Here is a 17,250-nt window from a genome sequence, read left to right as displayed (position 1 = left end):
TAAGGATGCTCCATGACTTCTGATGGGAATTATGTCCTGATAAAGTTGGAATTATCCTGTCTGAAACACATTTCATATACCCAGTCTATTGAACATCATGGCTTAGCAATACAGAACACAGATATGAATGGAATCCCTTCCCAATGCTGTGGCTGACTGGTAACTGTGACTCACTGCCACAGACCAATATCATTAGAGAATACTTCATTGCTAGACTGGGAATAAATAGTCAAAATTTGAGGTACTGCTTATGATAAAAGCATATCATTCACCACCATCCTAAAGTTGGAAAAATCTTAAGTCAAGCCTTCAAAACCAGGGGGATGTCTGCAATTCATGTGAATATTAGGGTACAATGTTAACAGTCTTACAGCTGGTATCAAGTCATATATCCCATGCTTGCCCAAGTTAACTCTTGTAGCAGTGGATCTCAAATAGAGCCGTATGTTTTTATTCTATTGACACCAAAATATAAGACTTATGAGAGGAGGACTCTCTCTTGTTTACTGTTCATTTCCTCTTAGTTTAAGTCACACCATAGTGAACACTGAGAAAATGCTTTTTGGATGGACAATGAGCCCTTATCAGGAGCCTAGTCCTGGGTACATATCAAATAAATAATGTTCCATTTATGTTTTATTCCAGTTTAGAAGACATAGATATGGAAAACAACAACAACAACAACTCAATAATAATAAGTGAGATAATGTGAAATGTATTTAAATAGAATATGATAATATACAAAGTCCAAAGTGGTACAGCAGTGGGATAATTAAACTGGAAGACAGGGTAATCAACATTGCAAACCATGTGCCTGAGTAGAAGTTGAAAACATGAAGAAGAGTTCCTTGGTCACCAAAGAAAATGGAGAGTGTGCCATTGAGATGAAAGACAATGAATAAATGTTGGAAGCATGAGACAGATTTGTGTGTTCAGAGAAACATAATAGTTCACTCTTACAATGAAACAAATTATAAAAAATAGGATGGGGTATTATATAGATTAAAAGATGAACTTGCTGAATGATTGGCATCAGGAAGAAAGCAAGTTAGAGGAATTCTACAAATCACTTGCAAATATTCACAGAGTTTCCACCATGGAACACACAGGGCTTCAGCAGAGAGGGCACATTGCAACACCCTTGCCTGCATGGAGATTAACTCCCAGAAGTTGTTGATGACAAGGTAGGGCCCAGGTAAATGAAGTAAACAGGTAATTGCAGGCAATCAAAGTGTATGTCTTCAAACATTTGATATTTCTTTGTGGCAGAAACATGCAACTATATTCACCCTGATTTGGTACTACCCATATCGATACTTCACACAGTACTTCACAACTGTGTACGATTTTCAATATGTTTTTAAATAAAAGTACAAAAAAAAACATACAAAAAATGCTTCTTAACTGTTAAAAAAGAGTGCAATAATGGAAATAATCCATTGATATATGAGAAAATTGAGAACTCGCCTTTAAATTGGGTTCTCTGAGTCCTTCTGAAGAATTAATCTTTGAACTAGGATCTGAGTGATTTGAAAATCTAGGCACACAGAGGTCCAGGGCCTGTAATTGTGGAATTCCGGGCAGAGGAATTCAGAAGTGCAAACATTTAAGGTAGGACTGAGTTTTCCATGTTTGAGAACATAAAGAAGCAACGAGAGAAAGAGAGAGAGAGAGTAAATGAGTTTAGGAAGGTATGTTCTAGGCTGTCCTATGGAGTGTTATTAGAAGGTTTTACAGAAAAGATTGAACGTGAAAAAAACAGACTCGATGAGGTGATAAAAAAGCAAGATCAGTTAAGATATTATTTCCAGCAGCCCAGAAGGGAGATGACAGTGGCTTAGAGGAATAGGGACAGGTAGATGGATTCAGGGCAGGGCTGTCCTGAACTCTCCAACACTAGAATATTAGATAATTTTGCTATCTGAGAGAATTGTCTCTTCTATAAATTGTTTATGCCTCAGGAAGGAAAGCTGATTCTTGCAACATTACAGGAACAATTACAAGTACAGAGGCTGCATATTTTTGCATTTCATCAGGGCACAATTTGATTGTTTGTGTGGAGCAGAGCATTGCTTACCTCAGGGTCCTGGTGGACATCTTGGCATAATAATTAAGGGAATTTCACAGTGACTCAGCCTCTCCCAGAGCCTTTTCAGGATTCTACCTTTGGAATGCCTGCTGACTTTCATTTGGAAAAGCTCCGTGATTGGCCCCCAGTGTCCTTCAGGCAGAGCTTTACTCAATATTCTCATAATGTTTATTGTACAGTGTCAAACTGATCTCTCTTCTCTTGGCCCAGAGGAGCAAGTAAATGAAGACATGGCATACCTCTGAACTCTTCATGTGCCCATATTTTTACTCATCTGTCCAGAATTCCTGCAAATATTCAAGATCCCTAAGAATCCAAACACCATACCATGTCCTTGGAAACCCTTCTGTATTTTAAAAAAATTCATCATTTCTCAGAGAAACTGATGACATTGATTAGACTACTTTTTATGACTTTTCATTGTAAAAGACATAGGCAAAATTTTTTTAAGATTTATTTATTTATTTGAAAGAGTTACACAGAGAGAGGAGAGGCAGAGAGAGAGAGAGAGAGAGAGAGAGAGAGAGATCTTCCATCTTCTGGTTTACTCCCCAGTTTGCCGCAATGCCAGGAGCTGCGCCAATCCAAAGCCAGGAGCCAGGAATTTCTTCCAGGTCTCCCACACGGGTGCAGGAGCCCAAGGACTTGGGACACCTTCTACTGCTATCCCAGGCCATAGCAGAGAGCTGGATCGTAAGTGGAGCAGCCGGGTCTCGAACCAGCACCCATATGGGAACCGGTGCTTTAGGCCAGGGGGTTAACCCGCTGCACCACAGCGCTGGCCCGGCAATTTTTTTTTTTTAATGTGAAGATTAATGCAGTATAATTAGGCAAACACTTACTATAGTTCAGGTTAAGATAGAAGTTTGCTGGCCAATTGATAATGCTCTCCATGTCCCCCATAGTAATCATAAACCAATCTCTTTCCTCCAAAGTTACCAATAGTTGTGTTTCCGAGTAATGATTTCTTTACAATGTTATCACCCATACTTATACCCCATAGTTAGTATTCTTTCGGGTTGAAAATATTATATTTTGTGTCTTTAAATCTTTAGTCTACAAGTTTCTCCTTCATCCCTTTCCTTTTCTTGTAATATTCTAGTGAACAAACTGGGTCATTTTGGTTGTAAAGTTTCCCAAAGTCTGGGTTATGCTGATTGTATGCTGATGGTATAATTCAATATCTTCTTCTGACTACTATATTTCTTGCAAATTAGCAGCTGAATCCAGAAGCTTAAGAATGTTCTTATTCAATCTCCTGGCAATACTAGAGGGGGTATGATGTCCTTTCATGATGAGCAACTTACTTCCATTGTCATTTTTATGATGACGTCAGCATCATTGATTACCAGTGGCTAGATCATCAATTAACTGAGGTTTGTCAAATACTAATATTGTAATTCTCATGCCTCTTGATAATTTATTAATGAGGATGTACAATTTGGGACATGCTCAAGCAGACTTTCCCCAAATGGTAGAGTTAGAAACGTGCCAGGGGATTCCAATTCAATCCCTTCAAGGTGGCATGTACCAGTGCCATCTCACTAGTCCAAGTGATCAATTTCAGTTCACAGTTGATCATACTGATAGGTCTAAGAGTTAAAGGGATCACATAAACAAGACTAGTGTCTGCTAATACTAACTGATAGAATCAAAAAGGGAGAGAACGATCCAACATAGGAAACGGGATACACAGCAGACTCATAGAATAGCAGATGTCCTAAACAGCACTCTGGCCTCAGAATCAGCCCTTAAGGCATTCGAATCTGGCTGAAGAGCCCATGAGAGTATTTTAGGTATGGAAAGCCAAGACACTCTGGCAAAAAAAAAAAAAAAAAAAAAAAAAAAAAAAAAAAAAACAAAACAAAAAAAAAAAACAAAAAAAAAACAAAACCTAAATGAAAGATCTCCGCGAGTGAGATCCCAGTAGAAAGAATGGGCCATCAAAGTAGGAGGTACCTTTCTCTGAAGGGAGGAGAGAACTTCCACTTTGACTATGACCTTTTCTAAATAAGATCGAAGTCGGAGAACTCAAAAGGCTTCCATAGCCTTGGCAATTCATGACAAGAGCCTAGGGAGATTACTGACGCCATAAACAAGAGTGTCAATTGTTAAGTCAACAACAGGAGTCACTGTGCACTTACTCCTCATGTAGGATCTCTGTCCTTAATGTGTTGTTCAATGTGAATTAATGCTATAACTAGTACTGAAACAGTATTTTACACTTTGTGTTTCTATGTGGGTGCAAACTGTTGAAATCTTTACTTAATATATACTAAATTGATCGTCTGTATATAAAGAGAATTGAAAATGAATCTTGATGTAAATGGAAGGGGAGAGGGAGCGGGAGAAGGGAGGGTTGTGGGTGAGAGGGAAATGATGGGGGTGGGGAAGCCATTGTAATCCATAAACTTTACTTTGGAAATTTATACTTACTAAATAAAAGTTCAAAAAAAAAAGAGGGAAAACAACTGAAAAAAATGAGGATATTTTTAAAGATAGCATCTCATATGATTCCTTTATCCTTCGTGATATAGTTCCTATAGAACAAGTAGAATAAATACTCGATTATTTACTTCAACTTCTAGGAGATGTAGTTAGGAGATTGCTTCTGGGGCCCCTATTCACTTGCTTTCCTGCAGTGTACGAAGAGATGGTAGCTTTCTTTCTGAAACTTCTTGGATTTGTTTCCTTAAATTTATTCATAATTCCTTCACCTTCCTTTTTCTTGTTTCTGATATGCTCCACACTAAATCTTCTACAAGCAGTTTCTCTTTAGTCTGGAGCCATGAAAGAGTGTGTTTTGGTTTAGCTTTAAGAGTTCATGGTAGTCAATTTGCAAGAACCCCTACAGGAATTACTATAGGTTCTGTATCTGAAGAGATCAAAATCCTTCTTGTAATTTCAACTGTGGCCCCCAACTTCATCCACAGTATTTTTCAATCAAGTATGTACTATATATATATATATATATATATATATATATATATATAGTTTTTTGACAGGCAGAGTGGACAGTGAGAGAGAGAGAGACAGAGATAAAGGTCTTCCTTTACTGTTGGTTCACCCTCCAATGGCCACCATGGCCGGTGCGCTGCGGCTGGCGCACTGCGCTGATCCGAATGCAGGACTCAGGTGTTCCTCCTGGTCTCCCTTATGGGTGCAGGACCCAAGCACTTGGGCCATCCTCCACTGCCTTCCCGGGCCACAGCAGAGAGCTGGCCTGGAAGAGGTGCAACTGGGACAGAATCCGGCGCCCTGACCGGGACTAGAACCTGGTGTGCAGGCACAGCTAGGTGGAGGATTAGCCTGTTGCACCGCAGCGCCGGCTTTTTTTTTTTCCTATATATTTTTAGTTTCTAGTCTCTAGTCACTCAGAAGTAGTGTTATTTTTCCATGACTTATATGACAAAGATGCTGATATAATTTCAGTACATAGTAGTTGGCAGGTTGTCTCACATGCATACATTGTGGAATTCATGGGGATAATGTCATTTACTTGTCTTGCAAATACTGTTCATAGTTTTTTGTTTTGCTATCTAATTTTTCTGTTGATTTTCACGTTGGTGTTCAGAGAGATTTAAAAAAATATGCTGCTACTACTACCATCTTCCTGGAACTACCTCCAATTAGTGTAATTTAAAGTTCATACCCAGGCACTGTTGCTTAAATTTTGGTCATGTTGGGTCAAATCTGTAACTCTGATATTCCACTTGTCTCAAAAGGTATCATGACATTCTCTTTAAGCAATTTTTCAAAGTGAATTAAATTAGTTATCCATATATAATTAATAACCCACTTTATGCATGACATACAACCATTGAATATTAAAGATGGAAATAAATTCAGAAATTTATTCTTTTATTTCATTTATTCAGTCTTCCATAAAAATAGATGACTATATACTAATTATAGATATTGTGCCATGAATTAGAGTAACATGTAAAGAAGACAGTTTTTCATAACAATATAATTGATGTATTCAGCCCATCTCTCTTAAGGATGTACTGTATGTTGCATTTTACACCAAGTGCTGTTTTATATTAATAGTATTTGTAGAAAATTTATGACCACCTTCTGTCATCCTGGGAACATCAAAAGTCTTCTTTGAACCCCATATTCAAAATGTGCATAATAGTAATGTTTATACAAGGAATGATTTTTTAAAATAGTGTAACAGTTATGATAGTCTTCTATAATTTGTTTTTTTAACTTTTATTTAATAAATATAAATTTCCAAAGTAAAGTTTATGGATTACAATGGCTTCCCCACCCCAATAACTTCCCTCCCACCCATAACCCTCCCATCTCCCGCTCCCTCTCCCATTCCATTCACATCAAGATTCATTTTCAATTCTCTTTATATACAGAAGATCAATTTAGTATATATTAAGTAAAGATTTCAACAGTTTGCACCCACATAGAAACACAAAGTGTAAAATACTGTTTCAGTACTAGTTATAGCATTAATTCACATTGAACAACACATTAAGGACAGAGATCCTACATGAGGAGTAAGTGCACAGTGACTCCTGTTGTTGACTTAACAATTGACACTCTTGTTTATGGCGTCAGTTGTGGGGAGCAACTGGGAGCAACTCGGACTAGACTAAGTTACTGGAATTAAGACTTATTCTATGCATCTGCTCTCCCACAATATGGCGCTGGGAGAGGAGGAAACAGCTTCTACACAGCTGCCTCCAGTTCAACCAATAAACTGTAGGACCTGCTCCTGATTGGAGGAGAGCAGCGTACTCGGCGTGTGGGTAGCAGAGTTGGGATTGGTGGAAGAGGACTATAAAGGAGGAGAGAGACAACATGCACCAGGAACATCTGAAGGAACACCTGTGCAGCCCCCGAGAGAGCCGGCCGGCGGTGTGCCGCTCCCCCGCGGAAGTGGGGAAGGTGGCAGGGGGAACCACCCTTCCACGGAGGTGGAAGGGACGGTAGCCAACCCGGGAAGAACCAGCAGCAAACCCGGGGAGGGCCAAGCAGACAAAAGAACAGCGCAGGGTCCTGTGTCGTTCCTCCACGAAGACGGGGAGCGACATAATGGTGCCGTGACTCGGATATGAAGCCTAGGCAGGGTTTAGTGTCGTTCCTCCACAAAGAGGGGGAGCGACCATCAGTAATCTCCCTAGGCTTTTGTCATGAGTTGCCAAGGCTATGGAAGCCTTTTGAGTTCACCGACTCCAATCTTATTTAGGCAAGGTCATAGTCAAAGTGGAAGTTCTCTCCTCCCTTCAGGGAAAGGTACCTCCTACTTTGATGGCCCATTCTTTCTACTGGGATCTCACTTGCAGAGATCTTTCATTTAGTTTGTTTGCTTGTTTGTTTTTTGCCAGAGTGTCTTGGCTTTCCATACCTAAAATACTCCTATGGGCTCTTCAGCCAGATCCAAATGCCTTGAGGGCATATTCTGAGGCCAGAGTGCTATTTAGGACATCTGCCATTCTATGAGTCTGCTGTGTATCCCGCTTCCCATGTTGGATTGTTCTCTCCCTTTTTGATTCTATCAGTTAGTATTAGCAGACACTAGTCTTGTTTATGTGATCCCTTTAACTCTTAGACCTATCAGTATGATCAATTGTGAACTGAAATTGATCACTTGGACTAGTGAGATGGCACTGGTACATGCCACCTTGAAGGGATTGAATTGGAATCCCCTGGCAGGTTTCTAACTCTACCATTTGGGGAAAGTCTGCTTGAGCATGTCCCAAATTGTTCATCTCTTCCCTCTCTTATTCCCACTCTTATATTTAACAGAGATCACTTTTCAGTTAAATTTATACACCTAAGAATAATTGTGTATTAACTACAGAGTTCAACCAATAGTATTAAGTAGGACAAAAAATACTTAAAGGGATAAAATATTAAGCTGTTCATCAACAGTCAGGACAAGGGCTGATAAAGTCACTGTTTCTCATTGTGTCCATTTCACTTTACAGGTTTCCTTTTTGGTGCTTGGTTAATTGTCACTGATCAGGGAGAACATATGGTATTTGTCCCTTTGGGACTGGCTTAGTTCACTCAGCATGATGTGTTCCAGATTCCTCCATTTTGTTGCAAATGACCAGATTTCATTTTTTTTTTTTTACTGCTTTATAGTATTCTATAGAGTACATGTCCCATAATTTCTTTATCCAGTCTACTGTTGATGGGCATTTGGGTTGATTCCAGGTCTTAGCTATTGTGAATTGAGCTGCAATAAACATTAGGGTGCAGACCGCTTTTTGTTTGCCAATTTAATTTCCTTTGGGCAAATTCCAAGGAGTGGGATGGCTGGGTCGAACGGTAGGGTTATCTTCAGGTTTCTGAGGAATCTCCAGACTGACTTCCATAGTGGCTTGACCAGTTTGCATTCCCACCAACAGTGGGTGAGTGTCCCTTTTTCCCCACATTCTTGCCAGCATCTGTTGTTGGTAGATTTCTGAATGTGAGCCATTCTAACCGGGGTGAGGTGAAACCTCATTGTGGTTTTGATTTTCATTTGCATTTCCCTGATTGCTAGTGATCCTGAACATTTTTTCATGTGTCTGTTGTCCATTTGCATTTCCTCTTTTGAAAAATGTCTATTGAGGTCCTTGGTCCATCTCTTAAGTGAGCTGCTTGTTTTGTTGCTGCGGAGTTTCTTGATCTCTTTGTAGATTCTGGTTATTAATCATTTATCTGTTGCATAGTTTGCAAATAATTTTTCCCATTCTGTCGGTTATCTCTTCACTTTCCTGACTGTTTCTTTTACAGTAAAGAAACTTCTAAATTTGATGCAATCCCAATTGCTAATTTTGGCTTTGACTGCCTGTACCTCCAGGGTCTTTTCCAAGAAGTCTTTGCCTATGCCAATATCTTGAAGGGTTTCTCCAATGTTCTCTAGTAACTTGATGGTGTCAGGTCATAGATTTAGATCTTTAATCCATGTTGAGTAGATTTTTGTGTAAGGTGTAAACTAGGGGTCTTGCTTCATGCTTCTGCATTTGGAAATCCAGTTTTCCCAGCACATTTCTCATGCAAGATTCATTAATTGACTCATTTAATAAATATTGAGTTCTACTTGCTATGGTTTAAAAGTTTGGTCCCTCTGAAAATCATACTGAAATGAGATAGGTCCCTTAAGGTGTGATTAGGCCATGAAGGCTATATGCTTATGGGCGAGATTTGTGCTGTTATAAAAGGCTGATTTTGGCACCCTTCTGCCATGGACCCATGCAACAAGGAGTGTCTTTCACGGATATTAGGCCCTTGATCTTAGACTTCCCAGAATCCAAAACTGTAAGCCAATAAATTTATTTTCATTATAATTATCCAGTCTCAGGTGTTCTGTTATAGCATGAATTAACAAACTCATCATAATGCAATAGGCACTGTTTTGTTTTAGTTTTGGGGGATCCATTCAAGATTCCAAAACTCATTCAATTACATTCTTGTGGGAGAAACAAAATATTAAGCAAAGAAATGATTAAAATATCTTCAGTAATGATAGTGATACGCTACAATTAAGTCAGGAGGATGTGATTGAAAGAAATGCAGATACTCCCTTGAATGGGTGGTCAAAGATGGCCATGGGAAGCAATTTTCTTTTTTGAGACCTTAGAAATTAAAAGGATCCAGGTAGGCAAAGATAAGGATGCAAGGATTCTGTAAGCAAAGGAATTTCTGGTTTAGTCTCATGGTCATGAGTTCTATGTGACCAAGGAACAGAAAACAGATGAGTGTAGCAGGAGTTGTATTATAGAGTGGGGACCTGGTAGAAGATGAGGTTGTACAGGAACCTGGGAACCACATTATTAAGGGCTTCATATTCCAAACAGATAGTTGGATTTGTTTTTTAAGAGGGCAATAGAAACTGTGGAATAGTCCAGGTAATACATGGGGGAAGTGGAAAAATGAAGGGAAAGGAAAACGTAAAAACATAGTCAAGGTAAGAAATAGTCGAGGTAATACATGGGGGATAGAAAAAAGAAATAGTAGCTTCTTAGGTTAGGATCATAGGTATGAAAATGAAAAGAAGAGGCATTCATTATAAGTTAAATATTGGAGATAGAATCAGGAGGACTGGCTGATAAATCACTTATGAGGGATTATATAAAATGAATAATCAAGGATAACTCCAAGACTTTAACTTAAGAAATTGGAAGGATGGTGAAGCCATTTTCTGAGATAGGGAAGAACCATGTGGACCAAGTACTGTTTTGGAATGGGTAGGAGTAGTGTTTGGGGAAGAATCAAGTGTTCTGTCTCAAATATGTTAATTTTTAGGTGCATATTTGACATTTAAATGAATGTATCAGGAGAACTTAGGCATATGAGTTTCAGTCTGCTTCCTGGAAGAGGTCTGAGCTGGGGCTATAAATATTAGATCATTGACATATGGATAATACTTACTGCTAAATGAATTGCAGAGGTCATCTAGGGAAAACCTGCTCAAGAAAAGACTTGTGGTTTGCAAAAAGAAGGCTGAGTAGGAGAGATGAGAGAGGTAGAGAAAGAATCAAAAGAGTATAGTGTTACAAAAGTTAAGTAAATGATGGATTTTGGTCAAGGGGAAATGGCTAATGTGGAATGTTCCTGAGAGTCTCAGTAATTTGAGGATAAGAAAGTGTTTTGACAATGTCAAAGTCTCAGTCTATAATGATCAGCAGAACAGTTTCTTGGAGTGATGGGGGCCAATCTTACCTGGAATGGTTGCTAGGGTACAGATAGATAATAAGAAATACTATGAAAAGAAATGAATACTAAATTTGGTGTTCACTTAGAAAAAGATCAGTGCAGTACAAAATGCCAAGAAACTTGATAATTTGAATCATCTGGAGTGGTGGACATATTTAGAAATTTGGAGACAGAAAGGACATTATGAGTAGGGAAAATAGTAATAGTGCAGTGTATGGTTTGTGGCATCAGAGACTTCCTAGATGAAAAATATCAGTAATCCATTTCCAAGACTATTGGTACACTTTTCTTTAGGATGATATTACTTTATATTTAGTAACACAGGGAAGAATATACCAGCACTCTATGCCTTAAAGCTGCCTGGCCCAATATGCTAATCACTATCATGTGTAGTTATTGAGTGCTTGAAATGTGACAGGTAGTTTTGATAATATTTAATAGTAATTATTATTTAAATAGCCTTATGTTGCTAGGGACTATTATATAAGATAACATAAATATATTCATTACAGAAAGTTCTATTGAACATAGCTCTCCTACAAGACAGATTCCTCACCATTGGTCTTCACTGCTGAGGGAAACAAGGATTGGTATTTTGATTAAGGATTTAGAGAAAAGAGAATCTGGTTACTTCTTAGCCCTCTGTGTGTGCCCACATGCTGAGAGAAACACTGAATACCAGGTTCTGGCTGATTTGTAATGAATGTTGAGATGAAGAAGAGAAACATGGTGAAGAGATGTTGTGGTCTACAACTTAAGGGATAATTATATCAAGAAACCCAACTTGGGCTAGCTAGTTCTGCCAAGGCACTGACAGTTTTCTGCCAGGCCACACTAGTCTCAAGTCCTGGGAAGTCCTAAAAGGGGAGAAAGAACAGTTTCCTTTGGTCACAGTAGATTGAAAAGTCCTAAACAGGATATAATCAGGTGGTAGAATTGCCTCAGAAATATGCAGATGTTGCATGGGCAATTAACACTCCAATTCCCTTTGCATTAGCCAGTCCTACTATTTGTACCAAAATTCCCCCAAATAATGAAAATCTAACAGAAACATTTCTATCTTATCCATTGAATTAGAAAGTTTTCATATGTTAAGTCTTAGCATTTCAAACCTAAATGAGTATACAGTGCAATATCCTATGGCTGTCACTTCACTTTTCTATTCAATAGAAGACATATATCATTCTTCCAATCTTTATTATCATAGCATTTCAGATCCTATGCTATTTGTTCTCTGATTCATGAAGTATATTTGCTTCCATTCATAACTGTGTCCCAGTCCATGGAGAAGGGCATTGAACATGTAAGGAAACAGAGGTCTAGATACAAGCAGAAATGACTCATGAATGCACAATGGATTAAAGCCTTTTTCCTTAGTATGCTTCATTTATTAGGTTGGGGTGTGTTTATCAGGTTATTTTTATATAACCAACTTCCAATAAATTTATACTAAATTAATCAGAGATTATAAAAGATAGCTTTTTATCACATAGGCTTTAAAATAGGTCAAGGAAGATAAAAATAAACCAGCTAAACAGTACTCATGTTGGTTGATTGAGTCAACTAATCTCAGAATACTGTGTTTTGATGATACTAATGTCTACTCTTGTTGGCGAGAATTGGAGAAAGATTATATTCTGAATCCACTCCATTAGAGCATAGTATATGGGAGAAGGTAGGATACTCAATTGTATAGGGATGTGCTATCTTTGTGTGAAGCTATGGGGAAAAATCCTGTGTGTTTTTAAAAATTAACCTTTCATTAAACTTGGGAAATTTTTATTCAATAAAAAATATTACTAAATTACTTGAGACAAGCAGTATATTGAGCAAAGCAAAGCAAATCCAGTGTTCCTGTCTTACTGGAAATTAGAGATCATTGTGTGTATCTGGGGGTAATTGGCTTCAAGTCTTGTAAATGAGGGTATCTAGTCTTACAGTATCTTATGTTCCAAATATTCCCATGATGGTTCTTTATTTCAAATTCATTATTCTATATTGTGACCGTGACCTAGGAGTCTTCTTTCTACATTTCCAGGACAGTTTTTGCTGTTTTCTCACAGGATTTGTCAGTAGGAAGTAATAAAAATATATTGGAAATAGAGGTGAAAACTTACTTCCTGTGTCTTATTCTTGACAATATCATTTTAGTGAAAGAGGTTTGCTTCAACCTTCAGCATTCTCAGAACCAGTTTTTACTTTTAAGATTTATTTTATTTATTTGAAAGGCAGAGTGATAGAAGGAAGCAAGGGAAAGGAGAAAAGAGAGAGGGAGGGAGAGGGAGAGAGGGAGAGAGAGAGAGAGTGCCTGCATCTATTGGTTCGGTGCCAGATGGTTTCTAGGATCAGGAGCCTGGAACTCCATCCAGGTCTTTCACGTGGGTGGAGGGATCCAAGAATTTGGACCACCTTGTGTTGCTTTCCCAGGGATATTACCAGGGAGTTAGATTGAAAGCAGTGCTCAAAGATGAGATGCTGGATTGCAGGTGGCAGATCCACTGTGCACAGCAGCTGTGGTCAGTACCAGCCTTATTTTACCCCTTCAGAGAAATGGTCAACAGCCTTATCCTTAAACCTGGAAAAGAGGAAATACTGCACTGAAGTTCTTACAAAAAGAAATGACAAATTCAAGATTTTAAATTCCTACTGCAGGTTTTAGTTGCAAAAAAAATGTCCTAAAATGCTTATTAAATAATGAAATATTTGCATAGCCACTGATCAAAAATTGTTTACATAAGATCCAAAAGTCACACAACTACAAATAAATGAACAAACAAACGTTGAATAGGTGCATTGCATTTTACAAGTGGAAGGTAGAATTTCTGTGAGGATTAAGTCTCTGAGGCTTTGAATGGAGTATACAGGCTGACTTGAGTTAAGCTGAGAGTTTTGACAATCAAATCTCTCTGAAGCTCCTTTGTATCATATCAGAAGAAGCTGGCCTTCACATTGTAATGATTTCACCTGAGATAATTGCTTTGTGATGAGAGTTTTACTTTTTTGTCAGGGTCTATAAGCATCCCTATGACTTTGGAGGGTTTAACTGGATTCTCACATATGCAAGGGTAATAAGAACAGAGTCTGACCTAGGGGAAAGCTCATATTCCCAATGAAATGTTAGATTTTTCAAAGCATGTTTTTGGCAGAAAACTAAGCAATATACGTGGGAATTAAAATTTAATAATTTTAAACTGAGGTCTGTCCTTAGACTCGGTTGAATTTACTGGCATTACTACACTAACCAGAGATTCTGGATGTGGTAAGTTGGCTAGTGCTTCAGTGGTTGTAACAGTTCTTTTCATTGGCTAAGTCTATATGGCCTATATTTAATGAAATTGAGATTCTAAAAGTCCTTTGGAATAACATAGAAGAAAGAATTCAAAGGACATAGAATTTTGGAGTGTACAAATTATACATGAAATAGCTGTCCTTTCCTATCCAATTACCTTCCTCAGAGGACATTACTTTCACTAAGTTACCGCTATATATATTAGCATTAAGAGGGGGCCGGTGTTGCAGCATAGAGGGCAAATGTGCCTCTTGATATGCCAGCATCCCATGTGGGTACCTGTTCATGCCCTGGCTGCTCCACTTCCAATCCAGTTCCCTGATAACAGCCTGGAAAAATGAGTAGAGGATGGCCCAAGTGTTTGGGTCTGTGCCATCCATGTGGGAGACAAGGATGAAGCTCCTGGCTTTGGCTTGGCCCAACCCTGGCCTTGTGGCTATCTGGGGAGTGAACCACTGGATGGAAAGTCCTCTTTCATTTGTCTCTCCCTCTGTCTGTAATTCTGACTTTCAAAATAAATGAATAAATCTTTCAAGAGGGAGGGGTGGCTTTCTTGAAAAAGTTCTCATTGCTATCTCCTTTATTTGTAGGCCAAGTGTGACAAAATCAAACTCTGCTGTTGAGATGAGTTGTTTCTTTTCATTTATCTTTGTTATGAGTTTATTATGTTTTAGTTTTAAAATTTAACAATTTCTATATCTTCCACATTCACTTCAAATCTAGACATTATATAAAAGCACATATAAAGTCAGAGCTAAAAAAAATGAAGCTTTTTTGAGTAACTAAAAATATTTTTTTCCTTAAAAGGAAAGATAATTCAATTTATTCAATACATATTTAAGGAGTGACCAAACAGGTAATAACAATAATGAAAATATTTAATACCGAAACCAGCAGGTGGTCTGTGACCTGTATGGCAAGGCTTGTCCTTCAACCACTTCATACCCTCAACAACCCTAGAAGGCAGGCACTGTAGTCATCATCCTCACCAATTTCACCAACTCCCCCAGGAATGTAGCAGCAGTGTCTGTGCCTTGACCCCCTTCATCTTAGCGGACTAGAGATGGTCTACATAATAAATGTCTGATGCAGATGCATGACCTTAGGAAAATGTCCCAGGTGCTTCTAGCACATAACCTAGATTAGGGATCAGTAAACATTTTCTGAGAAAGTTGCAAGCTGTGCCTATGAAGAGGCAGGAGTGAGCCAAGGTCGAAAGAAGGGAGGAAGGAGGAACGTCACTCTGGATCAAAGGAAACTTTCATGCTAAGATCCTGAGCCTGGAACTAGCTGGGCACTCAGAAGGACTGCAGGGCTTCCTGGAAACCCAAAAAGAGGTCAGGATCAGGAGGGGAGGGTGAACCTGGGGAGGAGTTAAAGCAAAGTTTTAGGTCTTAACATTTTAGTATGAGAAGAAATCACAAAGACAGGTCAATGAAGCTGAGTTCCAGAAAATGCTGATCTTAAACATTGCATCTCTCTCGAGGCACAGTGATCTCTGTTTTTCCAAACTATTATCAGAGCCATTTTTTGGAATTGTGGATTTATTTAGTAATCTCTATGTGCTTTCAACACTCTCACAATGATTTTCTACTCCTCAATAACAAAATCATGCTCGAACCTCTCTGACACATGGAACCACCATAAGCCTTGCCAACAGGTTTTTTTTTTCATTTTAGATAACTTCCTTAGAACTTCAAATCTTACAGCATGAACCACATACGGATCCTGATGCTTTATCAACTTTCTTGGTATAAAGGTAAACAATTCTATTGCCAAGATTTCAATTCAGCCTAGTTTTCTTAAAGGTTGTATTGTAGAAAAGCCTATGATAGAATGCCAAACTGAACCATTCCAAACAACTGTAGACACCATTTTAGAAGAGGGGGAAACCTTAGTATTCTTAACTAATGTGCAAACACACATTACTGCATCCTTGTTGAAAATCAATTAACTGTACATATGTACTACTGTTTTTGGACTTCCTATTCTGTTCTGTAGGTCTAAATGTCTATTATTATGCGAATACCAAATTGATTTGATTACCATAGCTATACAGTAAGTTATTAAAACAAGGCATGAGTTCTCAGCCTTTCTTTTTCTTTTAAAAGACTGTTTTGTCCAGTTAGATCTTCTGTATTTTTATATAATTAGGACCAAGTTGTCAGTGTCTCAAAAAGGGCTCTTGAAATTTTGATTGGGATGCCAATAAATGTTTTAATAATTTTGCAGAATTTTGACAATATTAAGTCTTTTGTCTACTATTTCCTCCATAATTGTTTCCTAAATTGTAACCATAGATGTCTTAGAGATATTTTATTAAATTTGTTCCCATGTATTTTGTTTTCTGATGCTTTTACAAAAAGAATCAGTTGTGTTTGCTTTCTTCAAATGACTGTGTTCAATGCAGTAATATAATTGATGTGTGTATGTTTACCTTACATCCTGTGTCTGCTCTACGAGTTAGTTCTAGTGGTTGCTTTGTACATGGTATCATATAGAATGTTTACCATTTTTCTGTATATATTTTCTACCAACTTCTATGAGTAGCAATATTAAAATCTCCATCTGTGGTGGTAGAAATGTCTATTTCTCTCTTGGCTTCAATTTTCTTAATTTAAGTCTGTTATTAGGTACATACATATTTATGATTGCTATATCTTCTGATTGAATTGACCTTTTTATTCTGAAATACATGTTTGTATCTGTTGAAAAAAAAAAGCACATACATACTATTTTTTCTTAAGAACAGAGTCAAAATGGTTGTCAATTTTCCATGGGGATGATGGAATCCTTGAGCGCAGAAGTCAAGTTGCAAAGCAGAATTACCTGAGAGTGACTGAGTGCAAAGACCATATCAGGCAGGGGTGATGAAATAATTATCATAATGCATTAAGCTTTGGGAATCTTTGGTGCTGACTAAATGGTTACCTAGAAATTAAATAGATGGATAGGCTGTCTGTTAAAACATTGTTTTTCTATAACTCAGAAGACAAACCCTTGGTTCTAATTGACACAATCTAATTTGAGTTTCTGCTGTGAAAAGTTACAATGTACTATCCAGCTATCAGACCTACTTCAAAATTAACTCTAAGCCTAACTTTTCAAGATCTTATTTGTTTATTTATTGCAGCGGTAAAGTTACAGAGAGAGGGAGGGAGAGACAGAGAGAAAGGTCTTCCATCCACTGATTCACTCCTCAAAT

Source organism: Oryctolagus cuniculus, chromosome 2 (assembly GCF_964237555.1).
Source record: "Oryctolagus cuniculus chromosome 2, mOryCun1.1, whole genome shotgun sequence".
NCBI lineage: Eukaryota > Metazoa > Chordata > Mammalia > Lagomorpha > Leporidae > Oryctolagus > Oryctolagus cuniculus.
The sequence above is the reverse complement of the archived record's forward strand: the minus strand, read 5'-3'. Positions refer to the sequence as shown.